Source organism: Notothenia rossii (genome assembly GCF_949606895.1).
Source record: "Notothenia rossii genome assembly, chromosome: 5".
Taxonomy (NCBI): Eukaryota; Metazoa; Chordata; class Actinopteri; order Perciformes; family Nototheniidae; genus Notothenia; species Notothenia rossii.
The window spans coordinates 45,493,592-45,511,159 of NC_136903.1; the positions used below are offsets into that span (position 1 = coordinate 45,493,592).

The 17,568-nt window shown below is 38.8% G+C and overlaps 1 long non-coding RNA gene across 1 annotated transcript; it reads left to right on the plus strand.

Moving 5' to 3' along the window:
- The first annotated feature begins 9,160 nt into the window (after positions 1-9,160).
- LOC307040988 lies at positions 9,161-16,893 on the plus strand. The gene is made up of 2 exons (XR_013808664.1): positions 9,161-12,562; positions 13,812-16,893. It is a non-coding gene; the product is annotated as an uncharacterized lncRNA (long non-coding RNA).
- Positions 16,894-17,568: the final 675 nt, after the last annotated feature.

A 17,568-nucleotide genomic window follows, 5' to 3' on the forward strand; every position in this document is an offset into this window, starting at 1 on the left:
GGAAGTTGCGCCCCCCCCCCCCCCCCCCACACACACACACAAGGGGGGGGGGGGCGGGGGGCGCAACAGCGGTAATTCAAGTTTAAAAGTCTCAAAAATGCTACAACTACTGTCACAAACTAGATGAATGTGAAGTATTTAAAGGAGGATGAAAGTGTAATTAAGGAGCTCTATTGGAGTGACTTTGATGGTTATTGGACTCAGGATTCATTCATTTGGATTTCCGGTTTATGAAGAAATTAAAGCACAACACAAGTGGAAACAATTCACAAAGGGATTAAACTGTTTAAAACACATGCTCAAAGTGAGCCGGATTTTGCCGATGTGTTTATGTGGATTCAAAAGTTGTAAATAATCTACAAAATGGAGGAGACCGATCTGATCGGAGCAACTGTGACAAATAATCCAACTGAAAACGGCGTGGACATTGACTATGTTTTTAAAATGCGCTTATCCAGACAAGCCTGGTTTGGACACTTTACGGGCAGAAGAAACATTTCTATTAAAGAAAGAATTATACATTGATGTCTTTGCATGCCTTTAATAGCTACTAACTTGAATTTTTATTCAAATTAATTAATCAATTATTTTTTATATGTTATTGTAATGTAGAGACAAGGCTTTTAGTGACAATCCAACACGCTCTCACTCCATAATCGTCCAGGAGCGACGTTTGGTCAGCGAGGTGGCGTTCAAGTGCTTCTCCAGCAGCTGAGCTACTCTCTGAGCCGTACTGAATAAGTCTGACACCTCATCTGGCTGGAGATCCACAAACCGCTCCACTGGTCTGAGAGGGCACACCAACACATCTGAGGAGGTTCTGTTAAAGAATTCTGCACTGAACACACATTGAAATATGTGGTTATGAATACCAACGTTGGCTTATTTGGATTTATTTGAAAGTCACAATAAAACACAATGGGGGGATTGTTTTCTGTTTCTTGTTGGATTCGGGACTCACAATCAATTTCTCACAACCTTTGTCTTTACATTTGAATTTGCAGTTCAAGGATCTTTTGTGTAGAGATTTTACACTTGCACCACCCAGCAGCATGAAAACAATCCTTGTCTGACACAATCTCTGGGTGGATTGTATAATTCCAAATAGAAGTTAGCATGTACGTTTTATCACCAAATGTTATTAAAGGTTTCTTATCTTTTCTAATCATCTTTCCCTCTTCCAAATATGTTGTGTCACACATATTTCAGTATCTTCCTTACCTTTGGTCATGACAACGTTAACACATCACAATCTTTATAATCTTGGTGTTGTGATGATGCTTGAGGAAAAGTGGAGATATTGCCACAGTCTTTATAACTCATCCTCTATATAGATAATAATATGTATTTTTGATTATTTAAAATGTGTAAAACGTTATATTTATATTTCGGCCCTCGAACACAGTGTCAGACAACTTGAAAAAACAACAAAAATAATCAATTTCATTAAAGTCATAAAGGTCATAGGACATATTGGAAAGAAAGCTATCTTCCACACTTCAGAGCGATTGCTTTCAGAGAAGTAATCAGGCTCGTGACAGAAGTAAGACACAGCTTTATGGGCGGAAGGCCACTGCAGCTTCAGGAGCATGTTGCCTTCCGCCATGGGTCATCTGATCAATAACAGTGGCTTAAGGGAATAAAGTGAGAGCAGTTCTCTGGAAAGAACGGCCCAGAGTGATAAAAGAACGTGGCCACTGCCCTGGCCAAGAAAGTAAAACAAGGAAAGAGAGAAAAATACAAAGGTTAACATTATTTTCAATTGGCGGCAACATGGAAAATGATGATGTAGAATATATAAACACCATCATGTTAAATGATGAGGAAGTAGCATTTGTAAACGTTTCAAATTTATAGCCAAAATATTTCACTACTCATGTAAGTTTTTGGTTCCATTTTGCAGCTCTAATACAGCTTTAACCACATTTGTATTTCTTGTTATATCATATGGGTTATAGCATACTGTATATGTATTAACAATCAGGCCTTGCATCAACATATTAAGAGTTTAAGGCCATAAAGTATTTTCTGTCTTCATGATTCAACTTCTGTAAAGGAAAATGTAGAAACTAATATTTTAATACTTTACTAATATGATAAAAAAAAGTGAGAGGCATGGTTTAACATGCTGCCTTGGCGATGAGAGAAATAACAAGAGAGACATTGGAGTTCATTCCCTTCATGAAACAGCATCCTGTTGCAAGAAGATGATTACATCGTAGCATTTCATGCCACAGTGGCCTTGTCTGGGAGCCATTCATCTCAAGAGCCTCAAACAGACACACAAATTATGTTTGCTCTTTTTGCTCATTGCACACAGAACCACCTGACCTGATGTAACCCTTTCCTCCGTGACGCTGGGAGATGGCGCTTGCCCACATGAAATATGAGTCAGAGGGAAAAGGCGTGTTTATTTTGTGTTGTGCAATGCATATAGATTCAAGAAACAATTTTACCTGGCACCTGCATAACCCACAATGCCACTCAACTGCTTACAGTTTGGTCAGAGATTCCGATGTGTAATGCTAGCTAATGTATCCTGGAGTCACGCACCCATGGATGTATAATAAGAACTGGATACAGTGTTGGAGGCGGGGCCTCGTTCACTCCTATGAGAGCTGCTCATTGGCGCATGAGGACAACATGTCAACATTGTCGGGAGCAAAACGTCACAGATTAGTCAGGCCTGGCTGTAATTATCCTTAAATTATGTTATACAATGCACCTAATAAACAAGTATGGCATTTTGAAACATGATGTGCAACAATTTTTACTGTAATATGTGTGCATTTTGTTGTTAAAGGTGGGGTAGTTACTAGTGATGTTAAGTATTGCGCCGAGGCTTCGGAGCGTGTGTCGAGTAATCCCCGAAGCTTTTTGTGAAGCATATATCGAGGCTTGTATCGTTTTGGGCAAGTGACGTCATCGATGACAAACGAAGCCTCGCTGCCTGTCGATACCACGTGACTGCTTCAGGAAGCGATTCAGATCAGTTGAATCGTTGAACCACAACGCTCATAATACCCATGGATGTATAATAAGAACCATATTACCCCTCCTGTACCCGGGCCCGGTTACACGATGGAATTAAGAGAGCTCAGACCCTCACTTATATAGAGTTCGGAACATGTCATAAGTATAAATAGATACAAGCATAAATAAATGTAGGAATAAAAACATGAATACATAAATGAATAAATACAGGAATAAATATGGTGCAGTGTTTTCAGGCAGATTGAGTGCGTATGCTGTGGCTCAGCTGGAAAGCAGTTGACTCACGACCGCAGGGTCCCTGGTTCAACGACTGAACAATACGTCTTTTTTGTTGTTTATAAAAGCTACGGCTAAATGAAATAATGTAGTTAATAAATGTATTCTTTGATATGGTTTAGCCTTTCTCAGGCTATAACATGGTTATGTTTATGAATATGACTAAGGAATACAAATCCCTCTTGTGCAATGTTTTCCAGCCTCCTGAGGCTTTTGAATCACAATCATTCAACTGGAATAAAAACAATATTGTTAACATGAAAATATAATTTAATGTTCGTTGTTTAGATTTATTCTAAGGCTTTACTCATTGGGAACTCGGTATGAGATAGAGCACACTGTTGAGATGTCCAATTTTTTTTTTTTTCACACTTTGACCAACAGGGGGTTTCTGTTCAAATGAAGTCCATGATGAAGCCTCATGAGATGAACCCTTTTGTGAACCAATTGGCTGGAAAGCTTCAAAGCTTCATAAGGCTTCATCTCGCCATCACTTGAGAAACCGGCTCTGTTACAAAAAGGTCGATGAAAAAAACTAGGGATTAAATAAGCTGGCTAGAGTCACAAAAAATGGTCCTTAGGTGCTTTTATTAACGGCCAACAATGCTGAAAAACACAAAGTCACAAAGATTTACATCATAATTACATTTACATCCGTGCACAAACTTATCTTGTGCCCTCATTGGTCATGTGCGCGTTCGTGTGTGTTGGAGGAGGGGTCTTTGGCTTGGCTCTGCTCACCCTGATGGACTGCTTGGACGCTTGTTCAAGAATATACACAAAGCCTTTCCAGTCTGAGTACCAGAGGTGGGACCGAGTCATTGTTTTGCAAGTCCAAGTCAAGTCTCAAGTCTTTGCGCTCAAGTCCAAGTTAAGTCTCAAGTCTTTGCGCTCAAGTCCAAGTCAAGTCTCAAGTCAGGGTGGGCAAGTTCAAGTCAAGTCCAAGTCCTAAACTTTGACAAAACGAGTCTTAAACAAGTCATTATGTGCTTTGAACAAATTTAATGACATCGATCAACATAATAATACTTAATAATCAAACTGCTCTTTATTAGTCACATTCATAATTTAATAATCAATAAAAACGTGTGTTTTTCTATTTTAAGAGGGATCAGTAAGGAAATGCTACCGTGATGGTTTGATTCAGAAGGAGTTTAATTGAAAAGATCCCTGATGTTGAGGTGACCAGAATGTTTATTTCCACTGTGTACAGCATGTTATAAGGGACCCACAATCTATCTTTATGCAAGGGATAATGTGCAGCGAGGCGGTCTCTATGGGTGAAATAACACCGGCATCTAGATCCCTCTGCAGGTGGTACTTTAAGTATATGTTGATGCTAATACTTTTGTACTTTTACTTGTAACATTTTGAACTTCTCCCACCTCTGACAATACATCCTGAGTGGTTACCAGAAAAAAGCTCTGAAGGTTATTTTCATTTGACAAATCCTGCACTCAGCTTTGCTTTCTCCAATATCATTGAAATGCAGCCAGATGCTGCTTCTTTTTTCGGTTTTTGCTCATTTCTTGACTTTTTCCGATGCGTTTGCACTTAAATCCGACTCCCCGTTGCTCTGTGGAGCTGGCCTGTCCCACTACACCTGCTGTCTTTGGAGCGTCTGCTCCCCACCCTTCTTTCACATAATGGTATGATCCTAGTGTATCCTCGCATATGATTGGCCGCATGGTGGCCAAGCTAAATAAAGACCCGCCCCTGCCTGCAATGAATCTCAGCAAGAGTAGGAGCTGATGAAGATTCTGCTCTCCCCAACGGGAGTCTCCTCTTCTAGCGGTATCTCGTGATCGGCGTGTTGGAGACCTCTGAATTAAATTATCAAGTCACCTCAAGTCAGAAGGCTCAAGTCCAAGTCAAGTCCCGAGTCATTGGTGTTCAAGTCCAAGTCGAGTCGCAAGTGTTTTGTGATTTTGTCAAGTCGAGTCCAAAGTCTTCAAATTGGTGACTCGAGTCCAAGTCATGTGACTCGAGTCCACACCTCTGCTGAGTACCATTATGTCTTACCAAGTCTTTCATTTATGTCTGAGAAAAGCTTTTATGTTTAAATATGCGTATCAGTCATACTAAACAGTCATTAATTTGAGTCCTAATTTTCTTCATGCGTGAATAAAATGTTTTGCTTGGCTCTTTTGCATCTTACTTTGCATTTCATGTGAAAAATGTGTATTAGGTCAGCGTGAATGTTATAACTCATTCATAAATGAACATGTGTATTAAACTTAAAAACAACGCACCCTTTAACGTAAGTTATAAATGTTAGTGACTCATCAATAGATGGTGATGTGTTTCACACTTTACAATAAGGCTCCCTTTTACCAATTATAAATGGTTGTAACTCATTAATAAATGGGAATAGGTTTTACACTTTACAATAAGGCTCCCTTTTGGCAGTTATAAATGTTAGTAATTCATTCATAAATGGTCATAAGAGATGCCAAGAAACATCAAGATGGAAGGGGGAGAATCAACTCAGTGAACAACAGATACCAAGGATGCTGGCTGATGAAGAAGATGAATTAAGCCAATATAAGGCTTAGCAGTACGGATAAATGTGGGCTCACTATTTGGCAAGTAACCGGTCACAGTTGCCCTGTTTATCTCATGTCTTATAAAAGCTTATTAATGATTTATAAAGTGTTCACAACCTAATTAATAAATGAATTACAAACTATTCGTAAATCCTTTATAACCCTTTATAAATCTTATTGTAAAGTGGTACCAACATATCTGCTGATTTACAGACGTATCTTTTCAAATGTTAGTTAATGGGAAAAAGTATTTCTGGGCCCAGTGACGACACAGACTGATACGGAAGTTGTAGTACCACGGTTTGGCCACTACGAATATTTTCCTCAGAGTCCGGAGCACTTCCTGGGGGCTAGTATTTGCCTCACCAGAAATGAGGAGTGGCCTAAAGAGGTCTGGTAGGCTCACTCATTTATAACTCAACACCATGTGCTGTGCCCATTTGAATGTTTTTGTTGTTTGATTTGAGCACTAGATGGCGCAATGGGGCACAGGGTATTTATGTGACCATGTTGCAAACAAACTTTTGGTTTTAGAAAGATATACACTACCAGCCCAGTCTCACAAAAAGAACGTGAAATAGCTACGTTTGTCCACAGGGCAAAACGTACTATGTCCACAAAAAAACATAAATGCATTGTAATAAAAGGTTCGGCTGCATTAAATATTACATATCTGCCGTAGTTTTTTATTTATAGAGCCCTGATTAGAAGACTTTTGGACAAACTGGAAGAACTCTGACAAAACTGAATGCATGAGCAGTGACTGGAGGGTGGCTGGGGCTGGCCACCCTATTGGCCACCCCAAACACCCTCACCACGGGGGCCCAAACTATTTTAGAACATTAAGAAAAAAATGTTTAAGTAACCTTTCATCATTCATCAATAATTAACATTAATATAAAGTTATATTGACAATGTACTCACTAAACTTACAATTCATTGGACTTATTTTCTCTGTACACCCCCTTCTATTTACATGTAATGGTTTGGTCCCGCCTCCGCCTCCAAACAGCACTTTCTAGCAGAGAGTGAGAGCATTTAAGCAGGGATGCTAGTACTTACGTGTGTGCCATGTCTCAACGACTCACAAAGTCAGGCTTTCAAAATGAAAAGAAAGGAGAGAAAGACAAGAGAGAGGGACTAAAGGGAGACAGTATATCACCCAGTTTTTCAAGACAAAAGGTGGGTGTGGTCCATGAGTGGTGGAAATTAGTCTGTTAGCTAAGCGAAGTCCATTGTAAATAATAATTGTTATGTTGTTTTTTTTACTTAGCTGACATTAAGTACTGTTAATATCTATAAAGAAAATGCAGAGGTTTTTAATTTCACTGCTCTTTTAGCTGACATTTAACAAATACAGGTAGATTTTTAGCAGCTATTCATACTAAATCAGTTGTCCCTCCCCCTGGTGCCAGGACCAACAGATCCAGCAGCCCTTTCCCCCCATAATGCTGAACCTGAACCAGCTTTTCTCCCAACTGAAGGAGGTGAGCAGCATTGTGTTGAATTACATGCCACTTAACATATCTGAAAGGAGACTGGAATACAATATATATATATATATATATATATATATATATATATATATATATATATATATATCAAAACAAAAAGCTCTCATTTTTTCTCATCTAATTTCAATTATACATTTCAAACACAGTATTTTCCCACAGATTTATTTGGATTTATGCATTCATGTTGAGAATGTTCCATTCAAAAAGTTATTATTAAAAAGGCGTTTACACCATAAAAGATGACTATTGAGATCTGTTGTCAGGAATGTTAGTCTTATATGTATGGCCTGAGGGCAGGACCTATAAACACATTTACTACCCAATAGCATTGTGAGGCTGAACAAAAGGACCTTTTGACTATGTAAATGTAGTCTTTTAAAAAACAAAAACATTTACTGACTGTTTTGGATAGCTAAGCCTTAAAGTAATGTTGTAAAATTACAACCGGGGGCCTGACAGGGTTAAGGGCTATTGTTTATTGTTATTTACTTTAAGATGTTTATTCTTAACCAATCATTTAATTTAAAATCTCTTATTTAAATGACCTGTGTGTGTCTCTATATTCCTGATGATACACTGAGAGAATGAGCTCATAGGGCTGCTGATCACCATAAGCTAAACAGTCTGTATATTGCATTACATTTGTATAATGTAGCTTCGTTGTTACTTTGCCTGTGGGAATAAGACAAACATTGTTAGATATACTGAATATTATTTGATCTATTCCAACACTAGCTTAATCCCAAATAATGTAGAGGTGTGTTGTAGGTGCCTTAAATAACCCCTTATTTTATAGTGAGATTATTTTTATGTTCATATAATAGTGATTTCAATGCCACCCCAAAAATAATCACTGGTTCCATCCTGGCCACCCCACTGAAAATGTCCTGGCTCCGCCAATGTGTTGGACGTGGATAACAGTGTTGTAGTAAAGTCACCAATTCACGAGTCCAAGTCACTCTCGAGTCACCACTCTTCGAGTCCGAGTCCAAGTCCGAGTCACCAAAGGAGAGTCGTAGTCGAGTCCGAGTCCAAGTCTGAGTCACCCAAGGAGTGTCCGAGTCGAGTCCGAGTCATCATTACCTGTGTTCGAGTCCGAGTCCAAGTCCGAGTCACCCAAGAAGTGTCCGAGTCGAGTCCGAGTCATCATTACATGTGTTCGAGTCCGAGTCCAAGTCCGAGTCACCTAAGAAGAGTCCAAGTCAAGTCCGAGTCACAAGTCTTCATGTATTAATCTTCGTGGATATATATGTTGAAATGTAGCTGCTCCTCTACATTGCATTTATCCTGTCATGTTATACTAATCTGTCTATTGAACTGCTGTGAAGCGAGTTTGGCTACAATTCTTGTAGTAGGTGCTATACAAATAAAAAGCTTATTACTAATATTAATATACTATATTTAAAATGAGTTACCTTTTAGAGAAGTGATTATATTTGTATGCCAATATTTTCCTATGTTAAAGTTTTCGTTTTGTACTCCCATTTTGATAGTAATAAGATCGGGACTCTTATTTTGAAGGAACTTTTACCGGTTAAATCGGTTTACTGATAAAGATCGAGCCCGAGAAAGCTCATGGCTACTTGGCATGCAATATGACGTCATTCTGCATGTTAAGTAGCCATGTGCTTTCGTGTTATCGGTTGAATCTTTATTTATTGATTAGATCACGTTACTCTGATGATAGTGTTCAAGACAGCCTATATGTCTGAACTCAATCCTTAGAGTAACAAAAAGAAACTAGAAATATGGTGTTGTTTTGCATAACGGTGCAAAGCTCATATAATGGGAATTGTAGTTTTCAAATATATTATTTAGAGTGGTGTTAGAAATTAAAATCAATGTTTTGATGGTATAATGTAGCTTAAACATACCGTCAGTTCAAACGCTCTTTTATACTGAAAAACCAGAAATTCTTGTGCACAAGCAGTTAAGCTTTTATTCTGAAAATCCTTCATCTACGGTTAGCATGTAGCATGTGGTTAATATACGATTTCCTAAAGAGGTGAATTGAGGAGCGAAATGACTTGGTGTGGTGAAAACCGAAACCTACTGATTTAACACTACAACGATAGATGTCGAGATATTACCATGCTGAATATTAAATGAAGGTACAGTTTATTTGAATACATTATTGTTTACAGACGAGTAGCATGTGACAACATCCGGAATGACCGGCAACCAAACGAGCCGAGAAGTATTGTTTAGAGTATTGATTACAGCGTTTAGAATGTGTTAAATGAAAAGTGATGAAAGAGAATATGAGGAGAAACGGCGTGTTAAGCATATATTGAATGTGAAAAGAACCTATCCTCTGTTTAAATGCAATAACGGACATTGGAGACGAGGTGAGCCGGCTGGCGGGGAGGAGCCAGCAGAGGATATATATAGCAGCGCCGGAGGAGAGATCCGGGGTCTTCTTCTTGCTCAGGAGAACCGGACCACAGCTGTTTGTCTGACGGAACAATATTCTGTCTGTAACACTACCGCGCCTTTTTTAATTAAAGTATCCCATTTGAATCTTTTCAGAGACTCCATTTAGTCTCATTTTAAAGCTTCTCTCCTGGACGCGAGATTAAAGAACACATTTTAACAATTGGCGAGCTAGCCCAGGATCTCGCAAAACCGGGAGAGACTACAGCAGGCTGCTTGCTGGACCCGCTGGCATCCGTTCAGCACACAGAGAGCTCAAATCAACTAGGTATGGAGAAACCTGTTATATCGAATTCTTCAATAGTTAATGTAGGACAATGTTAGTTCTGTGTGTTTGACGGCGGCCAGCGGATCCTGAAAATAGCTGTGCAATTTAAGTTAAAACAAGCCTAAATTGATAAATATTGGTAGCCTACCACGTGGCGTTGCTTTGTTACAGGCAGGGTGAGTTCAATTTCTTTTTTTCTATTTAACCCTGCATGCTATTCGTTTGTCTGTTAGTACATGTCGGCTAGAGGCCAATCACTATATGTGTCTTTTGTGGCGTTTTACGTTTTACGTGAATGGTTTTAGGCCATTAAGCAGTCGGGACTGCTTGAGGGAAAGACACAGCCAAAGTTTGAAGCTAAGGTTATTGGAGTGAGTGTTTTGTGTAACAACAGCGTGAGGCTGTTTTTAAAAAAGTCCTATTTCAAGGAAAAGGCCTGAGTAGTTTGAAGCTCTCAGTGGTTACACCATTCTGTTTTTCAAGACATTGCGTTGTGGATTACGGCAGGAAGTGCGACATTCGTGCGTTAGATAGACGATATTCTTCTAATTGTGTTTGCTTAGCGTCCTATTTGTCCCATAAATAGCGTGTTTAAACAGAAGAAATGACCATACTGGCTCTTAAAGTCAAAACATTTACGTACATGGGTAGAGGGCTATGACGTAAGGGTATGAGGCCCATTTATCATTGTAAACTAAATGGAAATGTTATTTTAAACTACAGTGTTGTGTGTTGAATTTACTAGACAAAATATCACCTCACCAATTTCAACTCCAGGTGTTTTCTCAAATCCCTTTGTTCTTCAGGTCAAAGGTTGGAAAACCAGTTGCCATTTTGTCTTGACCTCATGTTCACGGTGAGCCACGGCAGTCACCATTTCATGAAATGCTAATTGAAGTACTCTGTTTGCTTTAACACACTGAGGCTGGGCATTCCATCTTCTAAAGAACATCATACTTCTTGTTAGAGTTAGAACTATTGGAAGTACTTCTGCTGGCAAATGTGTATTGGCGGTTTTGTGAATATTCTTCTTTGCAAATGTGTATTGGCGGTTTTGTGAATATTCTTCTTTGCAAATGTGTATTGGCGGTTATGTGTTGTGTTGTTTAACCATAGTGTAAATTCCTATTTTAAAGATATTTTTGAGGAAACTACGTTTCTCCTTTGTCAAAAACGAGTCAGTTTTGAAACAGCTATTCCCTAGTGGATTAAGCTGGAATTTAAAATAGCGCACTCTGGTGGTAGTACAGAATTATTACCCAAATAGCGGAAACACCATAACATTGTGATTTTGAACCAAATTCATATTTCAAAGTCAAAACCATACACGGTACAACTTTATTTTAACATTTCATATTTTAATTTTGCATATTTTTTATATATTAATTAACTTTATTAATATTTTACCTTAAACTTAAAAAAAAAAAAAAAAGACATCTATAAAAATAATAAAACTTTGAGCAAAAAAAAAAAATTAAATTAAAGTTCGGACGAACAGCAACGACGGTGCTAGTCAGAAGATTAGTGCTTCATCTTTGATAGGTTAATAAATAATTAGAGAACATGTCACCAAAACAAACTAAGTTGAGACTAGACGCAGGGCCAGGCTCAACTGCAGATATCAAGGAAAGGGTAAAAATCAGATCCGATGCTTTAACAGTTTCAAGAATCAGTCTTTATTTATTTATTCTTGAGTAACTTTACTGATTTGTGGTGTTGTGCGTAAGGCAATATTTCATTTGAGTGAGGGGCACCAGCCCTTCATGCAGGTCACTCTCTGAGAGAATAGTTCATATTTTCCCTCCAGTTTGGAGAAATATTATTTTATCATATGTTAGTTCAGCAGTGTCAACCAATCCTCTAATCCTAGAGTTATTGAGACGCATTAGCGACACCAGAGGTATTGTTTTTCGCAGCAACGATGATGCATAATACCATTACAAAAGCCATTATTGAAACAAGTAAACTATTAGAAGTGCTAATTGCTGATTTTTTTTATAGTGAATATGCATTTATACCATCAGAAAACCATAAATCATACGATATTTTTGTACCCCTTGTGGGTACACGGAGAAGTTATATTTATTTAATGCAACGTTATGAGTTTTACATGTCCTGTACAGAATAGGGTAATCATTGCAATATTAATTGAGCATTTTATGCTCAAAGGAGGGAGTGTCATGATTATACAGATATGTTGATTTCAGTGACGTTGTAGTTAATAAATAATAACATGTAGTCAACAAGAGGTATGCCGAAGCTCGGGCCTTCTCCAAGGAGGGAGTGGTCCAGTTTTAGATATTAGACAAATAGAAGTGGATGAATATGTCAGAACTCTGAGTAATATTATGCAAGTTTTGTCTACACAGGCTAGGAAAACTACAGAGATACCAGACGAGACACCAGAAGAGACTCCTGTTCGGCCAGGTGATTGGGTGAGGGTGAAAGTTCACAAAAAGACAGTGGGCTGATCCCCGGTGGACGGAAGCGTGAAAGGTTGTAACAAACTTCACACGCGCTCCGGTTTAAAGGTAAAGAAAAAGGAGCAAATTGACACCACCTCACACATTGTCACCCTTCACTGGCAACTTCCAGAACATTATTGGGAGTTAGGACTGATTTGGCAGAGCTGGAACAAAACAATAAATAGAAATAAGATAAAGATAGAAACAGCTCAAAAGACAAATTGTCTATAGATTTTTATAGATTGTACATTAATGTGAATACCTATTTTTTGTTTTACATCTGTAAAAAGAGTCCAATTTGTTATGTTATTTTTGTACTCATTATTTAAATTCTGTAACGGACACAACCAGGTTTAAAATAGAGATGATGAGAACAAAGCCAAACCAATTGTGGGGTCCCCTAGGGATAAGAGTCAGAATAGCATTGTTGATTGTGCTCATTACACTTGGCACCTTTCTGGTTGGAAGGGGAGTACAATATTATGTAAGGCATGGATCCATTAGTTCACTCATAGAATGCCCACATCACTAACAAGACTCCAGCTGGGTTTCAGAGACTTTCACTTATCCCCAGAGCCAAAAGATCAGCTGAGCAACAAGAGGAGGAGTTAGAAATACTCGGTCCCAAACAAGAGGCGGTTATAATCAAGATGATTCACCCCCTTATATGCAGTTCTTGTATCAAATGATGAGATGGGTTTAAGTGATTGGGATATGTAAGTGATGGGGATTTACAGATTAGGGGAATCTCTAAATACACTGGATCCATGTTTTAGTCTGTACCAGAAACACCCCCTGTTAAGCTATGAACAACCGATCGGTGACCTGAGCACAATTATTGAAAATGATTGTTAGACACAGGCTACTAACCCACAAGTACAGCTTTGTACGTACAAACTCTATGAACAAGATTCCCCAGCAGATAGTGGCGACATTGCAGATATGTCCAGTCACAAAAGTTACTACGGTTCTAAATAACAGTGAGATTTAAAGTGATGGAGAAAATATGGAGACGTTCTTTTATAGTGTGTGAAATATGTGGTGCTTGAAACATCTAGGTATTTAAATGTATAGAAGAAAATGGTTTCCTGAAAGAGTTAATTGGAATAAACATGTTACAGTGGGTGAAGGCAATGTTTAGGGATATGGTAAAATTATTAGTAGACATGAATTGTGTTTAGATGGCATTTAACAACTAAGATGGATAGTATGGTTAGGAAAATAGAGTGGAAAAGGTTGGATTTATTTTACCTCAGTGTGTTAGAATTTAACTATACGTAATGCCTCCCGAGATCTCTCGCTCTCCACCTGTCAGAACGCTACGACCCCATCGTCCAAGCAGACAAAAGACCTCACCACGGAAGACTCCTCCTCCTCCATAGAACAGACAGAGAACCAGAGCTGAACCAACAACTCCAACGCTGCATCCAGAACCATCTCCACCTGAGGCACCAAGAACCAAAACCAGGTGACATAAAAAGGCACACTCTCATCGGTCCCCCACAGGACATGAAGTTCCAAGCTGAGCCACAAGATTTGGGCACAAGAGCAGAGTGTGGGACATGAGAGCGGAATACGCCCTCCATGCAACAAAGTAGAGACTGTAAAGGAGGAGATGAAAAGCAAAGCAGATGGGACACTGAGAAGAGTTACAGCGGAAGGATCCAAGAGCGGATGGACTGAGGAGAAGGTGGACGGAGGAGAGGAAAGAACGGAGGAGTTGGCATGGTCCGGCAGAATGTGAGGGGGTCGTGGCGACAACCAGAGGGGGAGAGAAGGAAAACGGGAGTGAGTGAGTTTACACATAAACACACTTATTCACCAACGAGAAATACGTAAAGAAAAAGATTTATCAGCCATGAATTAATCAATTGGTGAATTTATAAAGAAAAAAGAGGAAACTATTAAATAACCCTAAAAACACACTGAGGGTAGAACATATTATTCAATCTTTTCATCATATGAACAAATTATTCTTTAAGAGTTTTTTTATTCATGTGTGAATTTGGGTAAGATTGAATTTGTTACAGTATAGACCTACAGTTTAAAGGGATGGTTTTAGTAACCACTCTATAAAAGCAGACAAATCTTTATTTGTATGGAAAATGTTAAAGGTAGAGCTAGTACCAAGCCAAAGATGGTATTCCAATCTAGAGTATTGATTTCTCCATTGTAGCATGGTTATTACCTCAGGAGGGAAGATTAAGGTGGAAATAACATTTGTTTTTCGTCCAAGATGTAGAGTTTTAAAATGACACTGGGCAAAGAGCGAAAGCAAAGTTTAATTTAAAAAAAAAAAAACTAATGTAGTTGGGAGTAATACATGTGGGGCCTTGGATCACTCATTGTGATGGTACATATTTGTTACAACAAACATCGTTTAGGGAGAAGGGGTCGCTCAACCCACCCTGCAGATGTTTTAAATCTTACTTGCAGCTTCAGAGGGAGCGCACGGCACCAGAGTATGAGTTTTAAAAGACAAGCGCCACCAGCTCCTAAAGGTCATCCATTCACCAGATGACCTGACGTTTAGAGATGTTATTTAAAGGAGAAACATATCTGCCATAGGTGTAAATTCCTGAATTAAACTACAAACCATTAATGAAATGACTTCTGTTTTTAAAATCCTTGTTAAAGGAGGGAGTAATTATCACATGCTCGGGCACCCAAGGTTCCACACACTGTAAAAGGGGTTAGCATAGTTATTTAAGTAGACCATAATTGAAAATAAATTAGTATAATGAGTTATTGATATTCCACCGGTTTTCACACCATTTCAGGGACTTTATCACTGCATTAGAACAGACCACCCAAAGGTACTGAGTAGGAACTTTTAAGTGATGAAACTCTACAACTGTTGTAACTGACCAAAATTTTCTCCCAGAAATGACTGTCTAGAATGCCGTACCCCAGAGTAGAACGCACAACGGCCCCCTCTAGAGAACATATTACTTTCATACCTTAAATGGTATGAAAGGAGGGAGGGTACATTTCTCAGGAGGAGACGGTTACAAATGCTAGCAGAACAAGACGACCCACCCCGTATACAGATGTGGATGACAATGATGAGTTAGTTTAAATGATATGGATGTTCGGAGATGAGATTGATCAATGAATGTCCAGCCGATGTGATTCTTTAAATGATGAAATCATGTGAAGAAGTGAGCAAAATTAAAATGGAGTGAATCCATTTCAATTTACTTCATACTATTCCAAGATAGCATATTTTTAATATTTTTATTATTCCAATTAATTTTACACTATTCTAAGATAGTCCATTTTATTTGACTTTATTACTTTATACTATTCTAATATGGTAGATTTCATGTTGTATAAATCATTGCTATTCTGAAATGGTTTGTTTCTTTTCACTTTGTAAAAACAAGTGCCTTAACACTGAGCGTGGTATGAGAACGGTTTCTGAGAAAGGAGGGAGGAAGACATGTTCTGATACCAAGCCATTGCTGCTATTTTGAAGAATGATATTGAATGTAAACACTAGAAGTTATGCACAAGGGACAACTTTTATGTTTGAACACAGACAAGAATTTATTTTGTATTTTTGTAAAGCCGGCTGTGAAACCATTCCATTTGATTGTATGTTTGTTAATATGAGATATGTAATATGCAAAGTTCAGATGAAGAACTCATTGATTTCAGTATTATACACACCTTTTAGGTGTGTAAGGAGGGACTGTTAGAAATTAAAATCAATGTTTTGATGGTATAATGTAGCTTAAACATACCGTCAGTTCAAACGCTCTTTTATACTGAAAAACCAGAAATTCTTGTGCACAAGCAGTTAAGCTTTTATTCTGAAAATCCTTCATCTACGGTTAGCATGTAGCATGTGGTTAATATACGATTTCCTAAAGAGGTGAATTGAGGAGCGAAATGACTTGGTGTGGTGAAAACCGAAACCTACTGATTTAACACTACAACGATAGATGTCGAGATATTACCATGCTGAATATTAAATGAAGGTACAGTTTATTTGAATACATTATTGTTTACAGACGAGTAGCATGTGACAACATCCGGAATGACCGGCAACCAAACGAGCCGAGAAGTATTGTTTAGAGTATTGATTACAGCGTTTAGAATGTGTTAAATGAAAAGTGATGAAAGAGAATATGAGGAGAAACGGCGTGTTAAGCATATATTGAATGTGAAAAGAACCTATCCTCTGTTTAAATGCAATAACGGACATTGGAGACGAGGTGAGCCGGCTGGCGGGGAGGAGCCAGCAGAGGATATATATAGCAGCGCCGGAGGAGAGATCCGGGGTCTTCTTCTTGCTCAGGAGAACCGGACCACAGCTGTTTGTCTGACGGAACAATATTCTGTCTGTAACACTACCGCGCCTTTTTTAATTAAAGTATCCCATTTGAATCTTTTCAGAGACTCCATTTAGTCTCATTTTAAAGCTTCTCTCCTGGACGCGAGATTAAAGAACACATTTTAACAGTGGCTTATTTGTATGTTCTGGAATAGAAAGTACAGAGTTAGCTCATGAACCGATAAACATTATTCAGCATGTGAACCTGCAGATTGCATCTTGTATTGGGAGACCCGAAGGATTTCTCTGTTCCTTCAGTGTGGCTTTTCATCCGCCCAGGGCTGTCCCCTCCCTACAGGCCGATCACGCAGACTGCGTGGGGCCTCACCTCGCGAAAGGGGCCTCATCTTGCGGAGGGAGCCTCAACTGATCCGCAAATGCGGCACAATTAGTGTGGCGCGGCACGGTTTTGCCGCTAGCTCCACTAGCACCCCCGTCGACGCTCGCGAAACAGAGGGCCTCATCATATAACTTTGCGTGAGGCCTCAAGCTGGCCAAGGACGGCCCTGCATCCACCCAAAGGAATATGAGTGAAATTGGATTATGACTGCGGACAAATCTGCTTCTAATATAAATCTGCCCTGAGGTGGTCAAGTGGAAGGTTGTTTCTAACCTTAACTGTGGCAATCGTGGAGGTTTAAAGATGACATATAATGCTCATTTATAGTTGCGTATTTTTATTTTCTAGAACCTGCCAACTAGCTTGAATGTTAGACTCTTTAATACACAGAGA